The following is an 18,016-nucleotide window of genomic DNA, read 5'->3' as shown; positions in this document are numbered from 1 at the left end:
AATGTTTGAGTTGTAGCTGGAGCTGTAGGTTTTCAGAAGACATGGCTGTTAACTCACATGCTGTACTTCTGTCTTTTGAACTGTAGTAACTAATTCAAGTGTGACTTGAGTAATATTACACTCACTTCATTTCACTAAACCCTAGATGAGTCTTTTATTTAATAGAAGGAAATCATCAACATTTCATGAAACTGGACTTTGGATTTGTAGCTTTTGCCACTGCTCCATGCATGTCCTATGATTACTTCTGAGCAAGCTATTTTCAACAAAAAGTAATTTTGGAAAATGCAAGTAAAAAAATTTCAAAAGGGGAGTGCTCAACCACACACAAAAAAATTTAAAAGAAAAATTTTTTCAGTCACTAATGTCACTGTTAATGTTCTGCTGCCTTTTGCCATTATTTGTCATTTCTCTTGGAAAAACCTGCAGTCAGTCAAGTGTGAGGAGGAAGCAGGCATTGAACAAACTCTTGAAAGATGGCACTACTCCCCACCCCCCACCCCAACCCCGCCCCCAACACCCCAGCTCCTGAACCTAGGCTTTTGGCCTTCTGTGGAGGGAAGGCCGGGTCCTTGGTCTTGTTCCCTTGTGTATTTCTTCTCTTTCCAGCACACACACCACTGAAATTGTCTATATTCGGCTTACTCTGATTCTGGCGATACATTGTGATTTCATATGCTTCATATGATCTCTTCTTTCCAGATATGCCACAGTGTAGATATTTAAGCACAAATGTGGTTTACATTCAAGAATGATCATTCCTTTAATTTACAGATATATTTGCCCAGTTGTAAGATTATGGCAAGTGCTTATGAAAAGGCGTTAGCGTTTAGAGCACCTGAATTGAGGAGAGGTTTACCATTGAGTGGGAAAAAGGTAGAAGCAAAGATAGCAAAAAACAAGCTTAGTGGGTTTTACATTTTTGTTTTGTGTCAGTGTTGTTTAAATGGAGCCAGGACTCTGGATGCTGTGTCCTGAGTGTTTTGCCATGCTACTGCTCAGAATGACTTCTGCAGTGTCTTTGAGTCTTCAGTCAACCTGATGGGAGTGCTACCTGTCTCCCTTCCCATGTACGTATTTGATTCTCATTATTCATAGAACTTATGTTCTTTAAAGTTGTCGTCAACCGTGATTTAGCAAATATGGAATCATTGTGCCTAGGGGAAATACAGTATTAGGGTGCCACAAGTCTCTGTTCACATTTTTGCCAATCAATATAAACCTTGTTTTATGTGTGTTTCTGTTTAAAGACACCTTGTTTAGTATGTATATTGTTCGTTCACTCATTAACATTGAATTCATGGCCAACAGTACTGTTCAGTTCAGTCGTTCAATCGTGTCAGACTCTTTGCAACCCCATGAACCGCAGCACGCCAGGCCTCCCTGTCCATCACCAACTCCCTGAGTCCACCCAAATCCATGTCCATTGAGTCGATGATGCCATCCAACCAACTCATCCTCTGTTGTCCCCTTCTCCTCCTGCCCTTAATCTTTCCCAGCATCAGGGTCTTTTTCATTGAGTCAGCTCTTTGAATCAGGTGGCTAAAATATTGGAGTTTCAGCTTCAACATCAGTCCTTCCAATGATACCCAGGACTGATCTCCTTTAGAATGGACTGGTTGGATCTCTTTGCAGTCCAAGGGACTCTCAAGAGTCTTCTCCAACACCACAGTTCAAAAGCATCAATTCTTCGGCACTCAGCTTTCTTTATAGTCCAACTCTCACATCCATACATGACCACTGGAAAAACCATAGCCTTGACTAGACGGACCTTTGTTGATCAAGTAATGTCTCTGCTTTTTCATATACTGTCTAGGTTGGTCATAACTTTCCTTCCAAAGAGTAAGCATCTTTTAATTTCATGGCTGGAATCACCATCTGCAGTGATTTTGGAGCCCAGAAGAATAAAGTCAACCACTGTTTCCGCATCTATCTGTCATGAAGTGGTGGGACTGGATGCCATGATCTTCGTTTTCTGAATGTTGAGCTTTAAGCCAACTTTTTCACTCTCCTCTTTCACTTTCATCAAGAGGCCATTAGTTCTTCACTTTCTACCATAAGGGTGGTGTCATCTGCATATCTGAGGTTATTGATATTTCTCCCAGCAATCTTGATTCCAGCTTGTGCTTCCTCCAGCCCAGCGTTTCTCATGATGTACTCTGCATAGAAGTTAAATAAGCAGGGTGACAGTACTGTAGCTCATGCCTAAATGAAGCTTAGCGAACACACAGATTTTCTCTGTAAGGGTCATCATAGCCTTCTTGCTCTAAGGAATGCTAGGTGGACAACATTTTGGCACTATGCTTGAGGGCTGTTTTAAACAACAGGATTGTCGGTAAAAAACACAAAAATGAGAAAAACATGACGCTATATAGACCTTGAAAAGGGCCCTTGCTTACAGTATGAGAGCTGAAAGAAGGCAGAGTAATACTTCGTTGATGCCAGCTGGCCTACTCAAAATTTTCGCCACTGCACAGTCTGCAAATGACTATGAAAGTGCCATTGTTTTGATTTTGGGATATTGTATTGATTTCAGGGATACAAATAAATTTTGGCAAGTAAGCAGGTTTATAAATATGAACTCAAATAATGAAGATCAGCTGTGTGTGAATATATACATGTACATATATGTATTATATAGTATACGTAATTTTAAAAACCTAGATTCTTATGGGTATACTTGTGTGTTGATGTAGTTTCCTTTCTGAAATGTTATACACTTGATAGCGTAATCTCTTTTGAGTTAAGAATATATGTGTTGGAAGATGCTGAGAACTTGCACCTTTTTAGTTCTCACTAAAAGTCGAAACAGCTGATATGACAGGCATTTTCATGGTTTTCCTCAAAAAACAGTTTTGTTTAGTTTCAGGAATGCAAGTTCAGTTTTAGGTTAGGCTGTAGAAATGAGCTAGAGCCATATGTAAATTTTAGCTTGAAACAGTATCAAATTGTCAAGCACATATAATTCAATGTCACCTTCCAACTTTTTACTAAAACATAGGACCACTTTTGGATAACATGACTTCAGTCTAGTCAGAAGAATTTAATGTTGATTGATAATGGGAAGAGTGGGTTCTCCAGTAGGTGACCTTTCCCTTTAAATGTCTTTGGTAAAAAGTGGACTTAAATGGGGAGCAGTGTAGAGGGCAGGACACCGTCCATAATTTGTTGACATAATCTAATCTTGAGGTTATGGGGCTGGATAGGAATGATATTTTGAATATAATTGGGTGCATAGGACTTTCTGACATGGGCATGGTGGGGGGTGGGGGTTGTTGGCATGTCAGAAATTGGAGGCCAGGAATTTACTACAGATTTCTGTAAAAGTAGCTCAGTAACTCTTTCAGAGTTAACTGCTTGGAGTAGGGTGAATTTAGCCCAGGTGCCAGTTAATTCTCAATGTTAATTTTACAGAAAGGTGCTAAAGTACGTCTGATTTTGCAACATAAATCAGTAAGAAAAATGATGTATTTAAGCATGATGTTTCATGTAGGAATTTCTGTAGCTACCCAGTAACATGTAAGTTAAAGTTCCTAAGAGAGACAGCAGAAGGGGAGGATTTAATAAAGATATCAACAACTGTTCCTATTCCCTATTTATGAAATGCCTTCTTTTAAAAAAATGACAAGCTCTGTACTAGGAGAACAAAACATATTTCTTTGGCCTTATGGAACTTACAGTCTAGTGTAGATGATAAAATCAGTCAGGTTAATGTAGTTAGCAGTTTAGATAATTGTTGTGACAAGAAAGGGTTTTATGAGCAAATAACTGATTCCATTTATATTGGTGGATTAGGAAGCCCCCACCCCCCCCCCTTTTTTTTTTTGACATTTTAGCAGAAATCTGAAGTATGAGGAGAGTTAAGTAAAGGCAGAGGTGTGAAGGTGGGGGTGGTGTGGAGTATGTCATGAAGAGAAATTCCTCTGTAGGGAAGAGTTTCAGAAACTGAAGTACGTCAGAGCCATCGACCATAGTGAATGAATCATGTGAAAGAAGAACCAGGATGGTTTCGGAGTGGTGACTTAGGATCCAGGTCTTTGTATGGCATGTTGGGCATTTAGATTTTTATCTGAAAATGCGGTGGGAAGCTAGTGAAGGATTTAAATTTGGGCTGTGACATGATCTGATTTGTGTTTTCGTAAGATCATGGTGTTTGCTGTGTGGTGACTGAGAGGTATACAAGTTAGATGATGAGTTAAGAGGGTGGCAGCGGGGACAGAGCCTAATGTTACTGATGCTTGACTGGGAGGACCTGGTGTGGATTACGTGGAGGTGGGTGTTGTAGGAAGTCTGAAGAATGACTTGCTTATGCACCTCTTGGATGGACGTGCTTTTATTGAGGTGGGAAGAGTAGAGAACAGAATTTGGGGGTTGGGGGTGGAGATTGGAAGAATATCCAGTAATTCTGGACATGTTTAGTTGAGAAATCTGGGAGGAAATACTTGTCAAGTGGGATGCTGAGTATATATGGTCTGGTACTCAGCAAAGGTGTTTGGGCTTAGAGACAGGTACTTATGATTAGTGAGCATTTATTTGACTGTTATTTTAAGCCCTGGGAGAGGATGGGTGAAGGAGAGCGTGTAGAATGAGAAGGGCAAGGCTCTCATGAAGGACTCCTGTGGAACATTGGTTTCAGACATTAGAGTTTATTAGAATCATTATTTGGAGAGCTTAGTGAACCACAGATTGCTGAGCCTGACATCCAGAGTTTGATTTTGTATGGCTGGGCAGAGCCCGTAATTTTCATTTCTACCAACTTGCTCATCAGTGCAGATACTGCTGGTCCAGGAAGCATGCCTTGAGATTTAAGAGTAGGCAGAGACTGAGAAGACTAAAAAGGAGCTGCCAGGGAGGCAGGGGAATACAGGAGAATCTGATGCCTTGAAACTGAGGAGTGAAGGGAGGGAGGGAACAGTTGTGTTGCTGAGAAGTCATCTTACTTGGTTATATTTTTTTGGTCAGGCATTTGTGATTATAATGGGCTTCCCTGGTGGCTCAGGTAAAGAATCCTCCTGCCAGTGCAGGAGACAAGGGTTCAATCCCTGCGTTGGGAAGATCCCCTGGAGGAGTAAATGGCAACCCACTCCAGTATTCTTGCCTGGGAAATCCCATGGACAGAGGAGGCTGGCAGGCTATGGTCCATGGTGTTGCAAAGAGTTAGACACAACTTAGCAACTAAACAAGTTCATGATTGTGCATGCTCAGTCATTCACCTACCTTATGAAACGTAGCTGTGATTATTTTCTGGTAATGCTCTTTGCTCCAGCCACAGTGTGCTTCTCGCCTCCTGGTTCCGGGGTTGAATCTCCTGTTTGCCTTTCACTCTGCCTCTCTAACCTTAGCTTCCGAACTGCTGGCTCTGATCACGCCCTTCTTCCTGTGGACATTTGTAGCTGTTTGCTTTTTCTTCTCTTATCACATTTAATCTTTTGAGATACAATTATGTAAGCACTTGGAAACAGGTGATTAATTATTCTTCCTGTCTCAATGCCCCTAGCAGATAGTGAAATTCTGGAGGCAGAAGGACACTCCGTTAATTGCTTTTTGTGTCACAAAAATTGCCTCACCATAGGCATTCAAATACTTTTCAAAGGAAATGATTTTTGACTTTTTTTGGGAAACCAGAATTCTTCAGTAGAATTTAGGACCTAATTTGCAAATTAAGAAGTACCATTGGAGGACTCTTTAGTTCTTGTCCCCTCAGAGGTCTTCTGCTTAGGCTGGGGACCCTGAATTTTCTACTTTTGGTGAAGACACATTTGCAAAGTGTCATTTCATTTAGCTTCTTTGAAACAGCAAAGAAAGAACAACATGGATACCCTCTTAATGTGAACCTTCTCTGTTCACATTATATTTTTCTTTATTTACCAAAAGTGGCCGAATTAAAAAAAAAGAAAAGCATTTTTACATGCCATTGTGAAACTGCTTTATATTCTGCAGTTGATTTTGACAGTCTTTTTTTTTTTTGGATGGAGAGTATGTTGAGGACAGTGTCTTATTTATTTATCTCTGTATCTTTAGTTCTGTGCAGTAATTTTCAGTTGTTGAAATTAAACTGTCAGGAAACATTGTTTCCTTTTCTGTTAACACATAGCTAATACCTAGTATGAAAATCAATAGATAATGTGTGATACTGACAAGATAATTTGTGACAGTACCTAACAGTGCATGCCAAATCTCTCAATAAATATGGATTAATTTCTGGTTCAGATTTAGTTGTAAGCTTTCAGTGAAATCTGATTCTGGCATTGTAGTAACTTGCTTTTAGATTAGGTTGTACATTTATCCTGAAGTAAGTGCCACATGTTTGTAAAAATTCCAAATCATTTTGATCAGATAATTATTATATGGCATTCAGCCACATATAATTTTTAGGTTCCTGTTAGCTGTATAGAATTTTGACCTTGATAGCAGCATGTGCTTTCACAATAATGTGCAAGTAATTTGCAGCAAAGGGTATTACATAGAATCCTGTTAACACATGCTTCTGTTTTGGGTTATGTTATCATTGTAGGGACAGCTCCTAGGATGTAATTTTGATCGCTGATATATTTTCTTTAGATGTGGCAGTTTATTCAAGGACAAGATACTAATGCTAAATTTCCAGTACTTCAAAAATACGTAGTGGAAATTGTACATTTGCCTCCAATGTGTGTGAGCTCAGTCGCTGTCATGTTTTTTGAGACCCCATGAACTGTAGCCCGCAAGGCTCCTCTGTCCGTGGGATTCCTAGGCAAGAATAGTGGAGTGGGTTACCGTTTGCTTCTTTGGGGAGCTTCCCAACTCAGGGACCAAACCCATGTCTCCTGCATTGGCAGGTGGATTTTTTACCATTGAACCACCTGGGAAGCCCATTTATCTCCAGTAAAGGTGCTAAATTACACTGATACGTCAAATTTCTGTGATTTTAGCTGTAGTCAAGTTTGTGGGGTTAGTACTGACATTTTCATGCTGAGCAAATTGGAAAGGTTGTCTTCGGTTATTTTAAAAATAATGGGAATAAATTAATATTTGTTAGTATCTTTCCATTATGGAGTTTGCAAGAGAGAAAAATAGAAAATTTGTATTAGAAGTATTAAGTAACATACTAGGAGGTAGAATTGATGTCTGTCCTTACGTTGATTCCTGATCTTCTTTGGTGTTCTTTACTGATCTTGTGTATCATCTGGGGTTCTCTTTCACCCTTCTCTCCTTGTTTTTTTTCCTTTTGTTGTCAAAACTCAAAGTAGAACATACATATTTATTAGAACACATTTGATAGCTATCAAGTGATTAAAGCCTTGATCTGGAATTCTGAAATTAAGAGTCTGAATGGCAGTTTCAGAGCTTCACAAGGTTTCATCTGCAAGGGCTTGAGGCTGCTCATTCCTTGATTTTTATCCTGCATCCATCTGGTGAGCCATTTATGTACCCACAAGCCACTATTTTTAGGGGACTCGGTTGGGACGTTGAGTGGTTAATGACTGAGCTGTTTTAAATAGTTGGGTGCTTAGTTAATTTGGAGATTCTCAGTCTGTATGAATCATGTTTACAGTTGAGATCAGTCAGCACATTTCTGCTAAGTTTCAAGACTTAGGAAAGTGGTTGTCAGACCTTTTATAGAGGGACTTTGTTTATCGAATTTTGGGTTTGTCCTAGAATTCCAGTAACCTTGAGGGCATAGTTTGGGATGTAACTTTTGGAGAGGCACTTTGCAATGGATATTGTTTTAAAATGTGAAATATTTGTTGTTACTAGTTTTCCTGTTTTAAATTTAATTAGATTTTGAAATGGTGCCTTCTTGGAGGCAACTATTAAAAAAGGTGAAACTTCGAAGTTAGACCATCTGCTAATCCCAGTTAATGCCACTAACTCACATTGTGACATTTTGACCTCACTTCCCTCAAGGAAAAAAATGAAGTGGGTTAAGATAAATCTGTAACATCTTTTTCTGTTTGACTTTTGCTGATTCTACCTGTGTAACTGAATCTTACTGCTCCTGCGGATAGGAGTGGAGCATGGGAAAGGAGGGCTAATGATGAGCAGTTTTAGGATTGAGACTGTAATGAAAGGATTGTGCGTGGTTATCATACATTTGTGTTCTTTGGCAAACTTCAGTATAGGGTAGCAATTTATTTCTTATTACATAGTATAAAGCTATTTCTTAAGCATTGGGAAAGAGTCTTTTATAAGAAGTTACCTTGTGTGTTAGCCTCAAGGTAGAGGACTGATACTCAGGTGAAATAGCGTGGCATTTCAGAGCCCAGTTCAATTTCAAGGGCCGAGGCACCTTAGTTGCTGCTTTTGTCATTTTAATTTGTTATCTCCAAGTGATTCCTTTATATATGTTTTTTGAAGAGTATCTGGAAGTAAACTCGTTTTACAAATGTTTGCTTACAAAGAATATATGAGGAAGAGTTATAGTAATATTTTCTCTGAGCAAGCTTATGGCTAGAAAGTTTAACTGTGGTATGTGTGAAGAACTTGCTACTTTTTGTTTCCATTGCTGTCAGCTCTAGTTTGGGTCCCTGCTGCTGCTACTGCTGCTAAGTCGCTTCAGTTGTGTCTGACTCTGTGCAACCACATAGACGGCCCTAGAATTCTCCAGGCAAGAACACTGGAGTGGGTTGCCATTTCCTTCTCCAGTGCATGAAAGTGAAAAGTGACAGTTAAGTCGCTCAGTCGCGACCCCATGGAGTGCAGCCTACCAGGCTCCTCTGTCCATGGGATTTTCCAGGCAAGAGTACTGGAGTAGGGTGCCATTTCCTTCCCCAGTGCATGAAGGTGAAAAGTGAAAGTGAAGTCACTCAGTCGTACCCGACTCCTAGCTACCCCATGGACTGCAGCCCACCAGGCTCCTCTGTCCATGGGATTTTCCAGGCAAGAGTACTGGAGTGGGGTGCCATTGCCTTCTCCATTTGGGTCCCCAATACTTCTTAAAAAAATACATTCTCATGTGGGCTATTCCTCCCCTTTTAGGCTCTTTACTCATCAAAGCAACTCTTGTATTCCTTCTAATTTGTTCTTCTGGAAGTGGACTTCTGATTTTGTCACCCTCTTATTTGCTTAAGTAAGTGAAATTCGGACTCAGTACTCTGGGATTCAAGGTCCTCTGTGACGGGACTCGAAACCCCTTTCCACCTTCATCTCTCACTGTACCCCTGGGTGTATGTCACTACTGCACATGTGCTTCTGTCTCCTGCACTTCTGTCATGCTTTCATTCCTGGTTTTCAGTTTATGTTGTTACATTTGCCGGAATGCAGATGCCTGCCTCTCCAGGTCCGTTGAAACGGGATCTTGCAGCACTCATTTAATGTACAGTCAGTTAATTGCAATCTTTATTTTTCCATGAAACCCTATGTGCAACCAAATGAGTGCAGTTATGTCTTCCTTTGATGCCTTGTGTAGCAGCTGTTTCTCATGTTGCACTTACTTTACATGGCTTTGTTCTATTCCAAGAAAATGGCTGATAAAAAGTTTCCTCTACTGCACGATTAAAAGCTCCTTTAAAATTTGGCTTAAAAAAAAAATAAAATTTGGCTTATATTCATCATTTATCTCTTGCAGTGCTATACTTGTGATACATGTAAGAGATTGAGGTTTTTGAATTGAAAACAGTCTGAAGGCCTGTAAAAATTTACTGTTAAACAGTTGGATGGCAAACTAGACTTGACGTATCCTGTTGTTCAGTTGATATTTAGAAACAGATTGGCCCTGTTTTTCAAGTTATGTCCCTTTATAGAAATTAAAATAAGTAGATGCATTTATAATAATGTAGGTACAATATTGTCTAGTAGATGAAAAAAACACAACCAGATTAATTTTGGAATTTCTAGCCTGTTTTACTTCTGTTATGATTACACAAATAGTGCATTTTTATTTCGTGGCTACTGCGTTGCCCTTATTAGGTATGACTCTCAAATACTCTAGCCTAAATTTCCCTGATCCATGTCATCTTTAAGAAAGCCACGACTGTAGGACAGAGAGTGAGATGAAGAGGCCTAATGTTATGTGCTCTGAGTACCAAATTTTAAGGAGGTATCAGTGTTGGAAATGATCAAAAGGCTAAGGCTTTCTCTTCAGTGACTGATAGTACCAAGGTTTAATGTGACAGCTGGAATCTAAGAGAAGGAGAGATTAGCAAGAGGGGCATCTCCTTAATGCTTTGCTTGAAGGAACATATGATCATTTCTTTGAAGGACCTCTCTAATTAGTCTGTGATATTGGAGGTGCTCATTTTCTAGCAGAGAAGCATTGACTTTTTGTTGATTGGGAAATTTGTAAGCGTTAGCATAACAGATCAGAGGGTAGCAAACTAAGTCTTTATGCAGGTTTCTTAGTAACTCATCATTACCACCCTTAGCATTCTTGTATTTCTTCTTTGGTTTTCTGGAAGAGAGGTTCCTTCCCTTGCCTAATTGCTATATTTACTTGTTTTCCTTAGATTTTGTGTGTGTGTGTGTGGCTGGGCCATTGTTTGAGCTGATGGAGATTTTTTACATACTTAACTATGGTCTTTTGAATGAGGTGGTCAGTGGTTAGTCTAAATTTTGATATTCATTCTGGAATCATTAAGATATTAGTACTTATAATACAGTAAACTATTTTACTTAATGAATGTTGTCAGGACTATTTTTCTAGGGAGTAGGATTATGCATCACTGACCATGACCCACTTTTCCATTCTCTTTCCTGCATAACAGAATCTCTCCTTCTGAATATTAATGGTCTGTCTGTTCTTTGTGTAACAGCAACAAAAAAGATGCCACTGACTCATGACCAGTAGGACATGGATTTTGAGATACTTTTCCAGAAGAAGGATGAGTATGTGTTCAGCTGTGCTTAGGATTTTAATGGTCTGTTTTGCGATCAATGAGAGAAGTTTGTAAGACAGTTAACTAGTGCTGTAGTGCAGAAATGTAGACCTAAAAAAGAAGATTTTGTTTTCCAACTAGCCTAGTTCAAATCCTGGTGAATAGTTAACCAGATTGTTAAATCTTTGTTCATTTTTTATCTTTTAATATATTATTTATAAAATTCTGAGAATCTCAATTCATATTGATAGTTATATGTATGTATTTAAAATCCAGTGAACTAGCTGTTACATCTTTGTTTTTCAGCTCACTGAAGTGGGGACTTGAGAAATGTTGCAAATCCATGGATTGAAAGAAAGCATGTGTTTGTATATGGCATTTTGCCCGTAGTATCATGTTAGAAGTGAGTTTGCAAGGTGCTGTATGAATCCATCTTATTCAGAGTTGGATGTAACCATTTTGATGGCCCATAAATTTCTAGCATGAGAAACTCCTGTTTACAGAGTTAAGGTTCAAATTTGTCCTCACTTTAAAATAGTAGCTGTCTTAAAGGTTACAGGTATTTTAAAAGGTTACGGTGGGCCATTATGGATATTATGAGGTCAATTCTGTTGAGTTTTGCTCTTTTGGAAGACTAAAATAGGGATGGAGTGGTGGGTGGTGTACAAGAATCTGCATGAAGGCAAAGGCCTTCTCAGCTTCCTTCAGAGAATATTCCCAGTGGTCTATTAATTGGAGTTGGTGGTGCTGGACTAACAGTCTATCTTTTAAAATGTTAGAGCCTCATTAAATCTCCTGTAATTGCAGCAGTTATCCAATTTTAGCTCCCTTATTTAACTATGAGAAAATAGATTAAGGGATGAGCCCTCCAAGTCACACTGTTAGTGTTGGTTGTGGAGGGCTTCAGTCTCAGGACTTTAACTTAGCACTCTTTCCACTACATGTGGGCTCTTTAATTGGCACTTGTTCACATTCAAATTTTGGCCTTTGGTTGGAGTGGGACTTTGAGCAGACTTAAGGGATCAGAGGACTTTTAATATTCTGGAGGCAGCTGGAGTATTAGCGGGTACCTGAGGAGTCTGAGGTGGAAGGAGGTATTCCCAAACATTTTTGAATTTTTTCACTTTGCTCTTTGCTAAGGCCATGAAACCATGTGTTGCAGTTGTTTAAGGTGTCAGAATTAACATTAAAAGGTTTAAAATTACACTTTCCCCCAAATTAGTCTTATCTCAGTTTAGAAAGATTCAGCCCTGAGTGAAATAATGTATTTGTGAACTGTGAAGTAAGATAAATTCACATTACTTTAGCATCTTCTTGTGAATCTAGCTTAGCAATATCTGGGACCTCCTGGTAGGGAGGAAAGAAAGTGAAGAGAAACAGATGAATTCTTACCCCCTACTTCCTTCTGTTCCTAGTTCAAAGTTATGGGAACTTTAAAGCTTAGAGTCTAATGTGCTATAGTATCAAATCCCCTTTTGCATTTCACTTAACCAATTTGTGCTACATTTATTCAAAATAAAAGAAAAGACACAGAATCTTTCAAATTTTTATCTTTAGATAGTAGCATGTATACATTTGTCTTAAACCTGAAAATACTACACTTCTGAGTCTTTGCAGGAAATAAGATCATGCGACGTCATATGAATTTTATTAAAAATGACATGACATTACTTCTGTGATATATGTGGCATATTTTTATACCCATGCAAGTCAAAAGTTAGAATGGAATGGTCCTTGATCTGTGATTTAATAATATTAAAAGAAAATTTCTTAATATTTTTTGTTAAACTATGGGACTGTCAACATCATTATCAAGAAACATTGTATTTTTTTAAGTAAAGAGTTTTTTTTTAATTGAGATAGAGTTGACATATAACATTATATTAGTTTCAGATATGCAACATGAGTCCACATTTGTATACATTGTGAAATGATCATCAGAATGTCTATCCATCACCACATATAGTTACAAATTTTTTTCCCTCTGATGAGACCTTTTAAGATCTCTTCTCTTGGCAACTTTTAGATATACATACAGGATTATTAACTGTTGTCACAGGCTGTACATTACATTCCAAGCACTTAGAGCCTTTTTAAAGCCAAAATACAACCTTGCCCATCCCCCATCTACCTCTAATATGGGTCTCTCCTTTACTTCCAACTTGAGACTTCCCCCTCCCCCATTTCTACTTGTGCCTTATTACTTATTCTTTCTATTCAACATATCTGCCTGTTTATCTAATTTTAAAAGACAAAACAAGAATAAAGGTTTTTCATGGTCTTTTGTGTGTCTTTCCTTCTTCCATCACTGACTTCTGAAAGAACAGGCTTCAGTAATGGTTCTCAAAGTGTTGTTTGTGGGCTCCAGGGGGGTGGGTCCTCAAAACCTTTTGATGGGGTTTATCAGGTCAAAATTATTTTCATAATACTTTTAAGACATAATTGCCTTTTACACTTCATTGGCATTTTCATTGACAGTTTGAAAGCAATGCTAGTTAAAACTGCTTTAACATGAATCTGCGCAGTTCGCACCAAAATGTATTAGTAGTCATTGAGTTCTTCACTGTCACATGCGCTCAGTTTTGTTTTGTTTTGTTTTTAAAGCTGCTTTCTCTTAATGTCTTTGATGCAGCTGGAAAAAGTCTTTTCTCAATCTCAAAAGTACGTGTCTTTTTTTTTTTTTTTTCTGATTGTGGTAAAATACACCGTTTTAACTATTTTTAAGTTTATAGTTCAGTGGCATTCACATTGTTAGGCCATCATCACCACTATCCATTTCCAGAACTTCTTCATCTTCCCAAATTGAAACTCTGTATCCATTAAGCACTAACTCCACATTCTTCCTTTTCCCCAGTCCCAGTAACCACTATTCTACTTACTGACCTTATGAATTTGACTATTATAAGTACCTCATATAACTGGAATCATACAATAATTGCCCCTTTTTCATTGGCTTGTTTCACTTACCATAACATTTTCAAGGTTCATGCATGTTGTAGCATGTATCAGAATTTAAGTCTGAGTAATCCATGAGTGGAATGTCACATTTTGTTTAGTCACCATCAGTGGACACGGTTTGGTCATTTCCACCTTCTGACTATTGTGAGTAATGCTGCTCTGAATATAAGTGTATAAATATCTACTCAAGCCCATGCTTTCATTTCTTTTTGGTATGGACCCAGAAGCAGAACTGCTGCATTATGTATGAACGATTCTATGTTTAATTCTTTGAGGAATTGTCCTCCTGTTTTCCATAGTGGCCAGCTATATCATTTTAAGTTCTCATGTCCTCACCAACACTTGGTATTTTCTGCTTTTTTCTTTTTAAAATTTTATAATGACCATCCAAGATGGGTATGAAGTGGTGTATCACTGTGGTTTTGATTTGCATTTTCCCAAAGATAAGTGGTGTTGAACATCTTTTCATGTGCTTATTATTGGCCATTCATAAGTTGACATCTTTTTAATATGTGAAGAAATGGGAAGTATACATCAAGCACTTGCTGCATGGTGAAGTTTATGGTGGTATAATTGAGGAAAAGCACTTAGGTGATTCAGTTGTGTGCTGAACCTGCTGCTTTTTTCGTGGAACACTTTTTATTTGAAAGTGATTGACAAACTATGGGTATTCATTAGATCTGGATATTTGGCTCCCATTTTCTCAAAAAATGAAGTGAGACTGTCACTTCAAGGAAGACAAGTGTTATTAATGACAGAATTTGATTTTTCAAAAGAAAGTTAGAATTTTGGAAAACTTGTATCTGCCGGTTTGAACTTGATAGCTTCCTACCCGTTAAAGGCTTTTCTGAGGAGATAGGTGATAATGTTTACAAATACAATTTTTAAAAAGGGTAACATGATTTCTTAAACTCGGTGAACTGTTATTTTCCTAATACATGATGTTACTAATATAAGATTGACCATTTGATTTTAATGTAAGAGGGCAAAGAATTCAGTGATGTGGTTTGAGATACCATGTTGCAGTGACCTTTAAGAAGTAATTGTTATGTTTTGCTACAATAGCAGAGAAGAACATCCATAGGTATGTGAAAGGCCTATTAAAATAGTCCTCTATCTTTACTTCATTACAGTCTTATGAACAGGAGTTGTGATGAGGTGTCCGAGGTACCGGTGACAGAGCAGGGAAGTTTGAAAGAAATATTCCTTTGGACTCAAATAGCTGGTTCACTTTAGAGTGTGTGTGTGCATGTTCAGTTGTGTCTGAGTTTTTGCGACCTCATGGACAGTAGCCCACCAGGCTCCTCTGAACACAGAATTTTCCAGACAAGAATATGGGAGTGGGTTGCCGTTTCCTTCTGCAGGGGATCTTCCCAACCTAGGGACTGAACCAGTGAACCAGCATCTCTTGCATTTCCCGCATTGGCAGGAGGATTCTTTATCAGCTGAGCCACCAGGGAAGCCCGGTTCATATTAAGTGTAATAATTTTTTAAAAGTAATTTTGAGGAGTCTTATTCTCTAATATACTGCTTCTCAGACTCTTAATAAGTATATGAATCACTTGGGGATTTGTTAAAAAGTAGCTTCTGACTCAGAGCATCTGGGGTAGGGCCTGGGGTTCTACATTACCAGCACGCTCTTAAGTGATGCCAGTGCTGCTGTTTCCACAGGTCACATTCTCCTTTAGCCAGTCTCCTAGGAGAGGGAGAGAGAAAAAAATACCCTCTGAAGTGATCAAAGCAGTTCATGATGAATATCTGTTTTATTAATGGCCTTCAGATTGATCATTAGGAGACAGCAGGACTAATGCAGGGGTTCTTAAATTTTACCTGGAGTGCTATTGAACACATTTCTGGGCATAAATCCCAGAGATATAATCTTAGGTTTAGAGATCTTTTGGGAAAACATTAAGTTTAATAAGCACTCCATATAATTCTGTTGTGTTGGGATTTTGATTGACATTACTCAAAACTGCCTGTTAACTTGGGGTTGAGCATATTGATAGTATTGAGCATTCCTTTCCAAGAGCATAGCATCTCTATTTTATTGAAGTCATATGTGTGAGAATGACTAGAAACCTTGTTAGATTTTGTTTGAAAGAAACAAAGGATAAGGGGACATAGTACTTGTTGGGTGCCTATGGGAAACTTGCCTAGACTGTTGAAAGGCTGATCTTTATTACAAAGGTCCTATAAGGTCAAGGGGGACAGTGCATTAAGTAATTTATGGTTTATGGGGAAATTTTTTAGAACTATTGTTAGTATATATAGAACCTCACCATGGAAGGAAATAACTAGTTTTACTTCTTTCCTTAGCTTTCTTTCTATTGCATTTCTATAAATTATTTCACTTTGAAAAGAATTTGTTCTTAGAAAAGCTGTGATCATATACTTTCAAAGGTGTGACTTTCTAACAGTAGTCTCTGAACAGATTACTTCAGGTGGGAATATTTTTAGGAAAGTTCCAGTGGGTATCTGAAATCTCTTACCCGAGGGTTTCACTTTAGTCATTGTTAACCAGAAGTACACATTATTATGCTCTTTCAGATAAAGTATATTCAAATATAAACCTACATGTCTTAAAGATCCACAATCTGTATGAGAAAACTTGGTATCAGTGCTTTTAAGACAAAACTTGTTTTAATTTTTTAATAGTACTTGTTCTGAATGAAATTTAAAATATCTTTTTATAGACCATTGTAACATAAAAATATCAATGATAAACATTATAAAGTTATTGCATATTGACATATTTTGATAGAGACTTCTAATTATCTAGAGAACTTTCTTCTACATAGCCAAATTTAATGTATTCACCAGTTCTTAAGTAGACAGGGCAACATAACTATGTCCATTTTTAAAGAGAAGGTATGTGAGGCTAACAAAGGTCAGGTACCTTTAGAAGCCAGTTCATAGACAGTGTAAGGAAGGGGAGATACACACACACACACACACACAGAGCGTACCAGAATTTGAAAAAGTTATAGTTGTTGTATATTCCAGTCGAAGTAGTAAAAAAAAAAAAAAAAACTTTTTGGATAGCACATTTCTTTGAGAAGTTATATAGATACTTTCCTCAGGAGAATTTGCATATATACAAATTGTGCAGATTTCAGAGAGTATATATGTATTATGCAAATTACCCCTGTGGTATATTCCTTGATTTTTATAATTTAAAAATGTATTCAAGCTTTTGTGTTTTAGTAGCTTAGATAGTAGTGGCTATAGGTACTAATACATGAAAATAAAGTCAAAGAATATAGAGAATTCATTTTTCTAACCTATATACACTTAACTTGATTTTGAGGAGGAGATTCTGCTGCTGATGCCAATATTTGTGTGTGTGTGTGTGTCTGTATTTAAAGAGTTTTGTGTACAGTTTCTCTCAGTAAGATTGGCCATTCTATTAAAAGTGCATAAAATATTTGTAAGGCTGTGTTCAACCTTTTCGCTGAGTATCAGAAGAGCTTGACCAAATTCTTCCTTACCGATGTGCTGTGGTCATTAACAGTATGCACAGATGGGTTGTAGGTGTGCCCAGATGGTTCCCCTCAGCCCTCAAAGTGGCCCTGTTGTGGTTGGAGGTCCCTGCTGGTCAACTCAGACTGAAAGCAGACTCTGTCATTCACATCATTTCCCCAGGGCGCTGGCCAGGTGGTTGGGAAGCACTGAGTTGGATAATAATACTGGATGGTTTTCTATTAGTAGGATAAATACGGATTCAGTCAATGGAATATTAAGCCCAGGGAGTGTTAGAGGCCCGTGAGAAAAATATGCTCCACTCGACCTGACAGGCCTAATTAATCAGGAGATAAATTTGAGCTGTCTTTAAAAAGGAGGAATTACGCAGGCTAGTCTTTCAGTTTGAGTCTTGTTTGTGTTTAGTAACATCAAGATAAACCAACTTCAAACTTGTAGGGTGTGCTTTTCTTAGCCTTACACAGAATGTTTAAATATGTATCTGTTTTCTGAGCCAAGGTTTTGCTATCAGGCCTTGAAGTAATAGATACTGGTCCTCTGCTGATACTTTGGCTCCATGGGGTGATTTTTCTCAGCAGTTCCCTCCTCCTCTTCTGAAGTAATTACAGAAGGCGCTGTGTTTACTTGGCACACTTTGAACTCGTTAGACAAAGTGCATGCATAAGCATCAACATGTTAGGGCCAGTGTAGTGATAAGGGATAATACCAGGAGAAGTTAACATATCCTGTTCAGTACACTCTATCTTCTGTGACTTTAAAGAAGATGTTTCTCTTGTTTTGAATCA

The 18,016-nt window shown here is 38.1% G+C and overlaps 1 protein-coding gene across 7 annotated transcripts in view; it reads left to right on the top strand.

Annotated features, from left to right (window-relative positions):
* The window catches only part of BMP2K (BMP2 inducible kinase), a 117,111-nt gene that overhangs the window by 1,816 nt on the left and 97,279 nt on the right, over positions 1 to 18,016 (top strand). Inside the window, exon 1 of one of the 7 annotated variants that reach the window (XM_086405171.1) lies at positions 942 to 1,070. The exons of 5 other annotated variants lie outside the window; for them this stretch is intronic. The gene's annotated coding sequence lies outside the window, so the exon portion shown is untranslated. Of the gene's footprint in view, positions 1 to 941; positions 1,071 to 18,016 lie in introns of those variants that run through there. One more of the 7 variants, XM_086405170.1, reaches the window with a different exon arrangement.

The sequence above is a fragment of the Bos grunniens genome, chromosome 6 (genome assembly GCF_055505025.1).
Source record: "Bos grunniens cultivar Pamir isolate PY7600 chromosome 6, Bosgru_T2T1.0, whole genome shotgun sequence".
Taxonomy (NCBI): Eukaryota; Metazoa; Chordata; class Mammalia; order Artiodactyla; family Bovidae; genus Bos; species Bos grunniens.
Note: the sequence above shows the minus strand (reverse complement) of the source record. Positions and strands in the feature narration are given on the sequence as shown.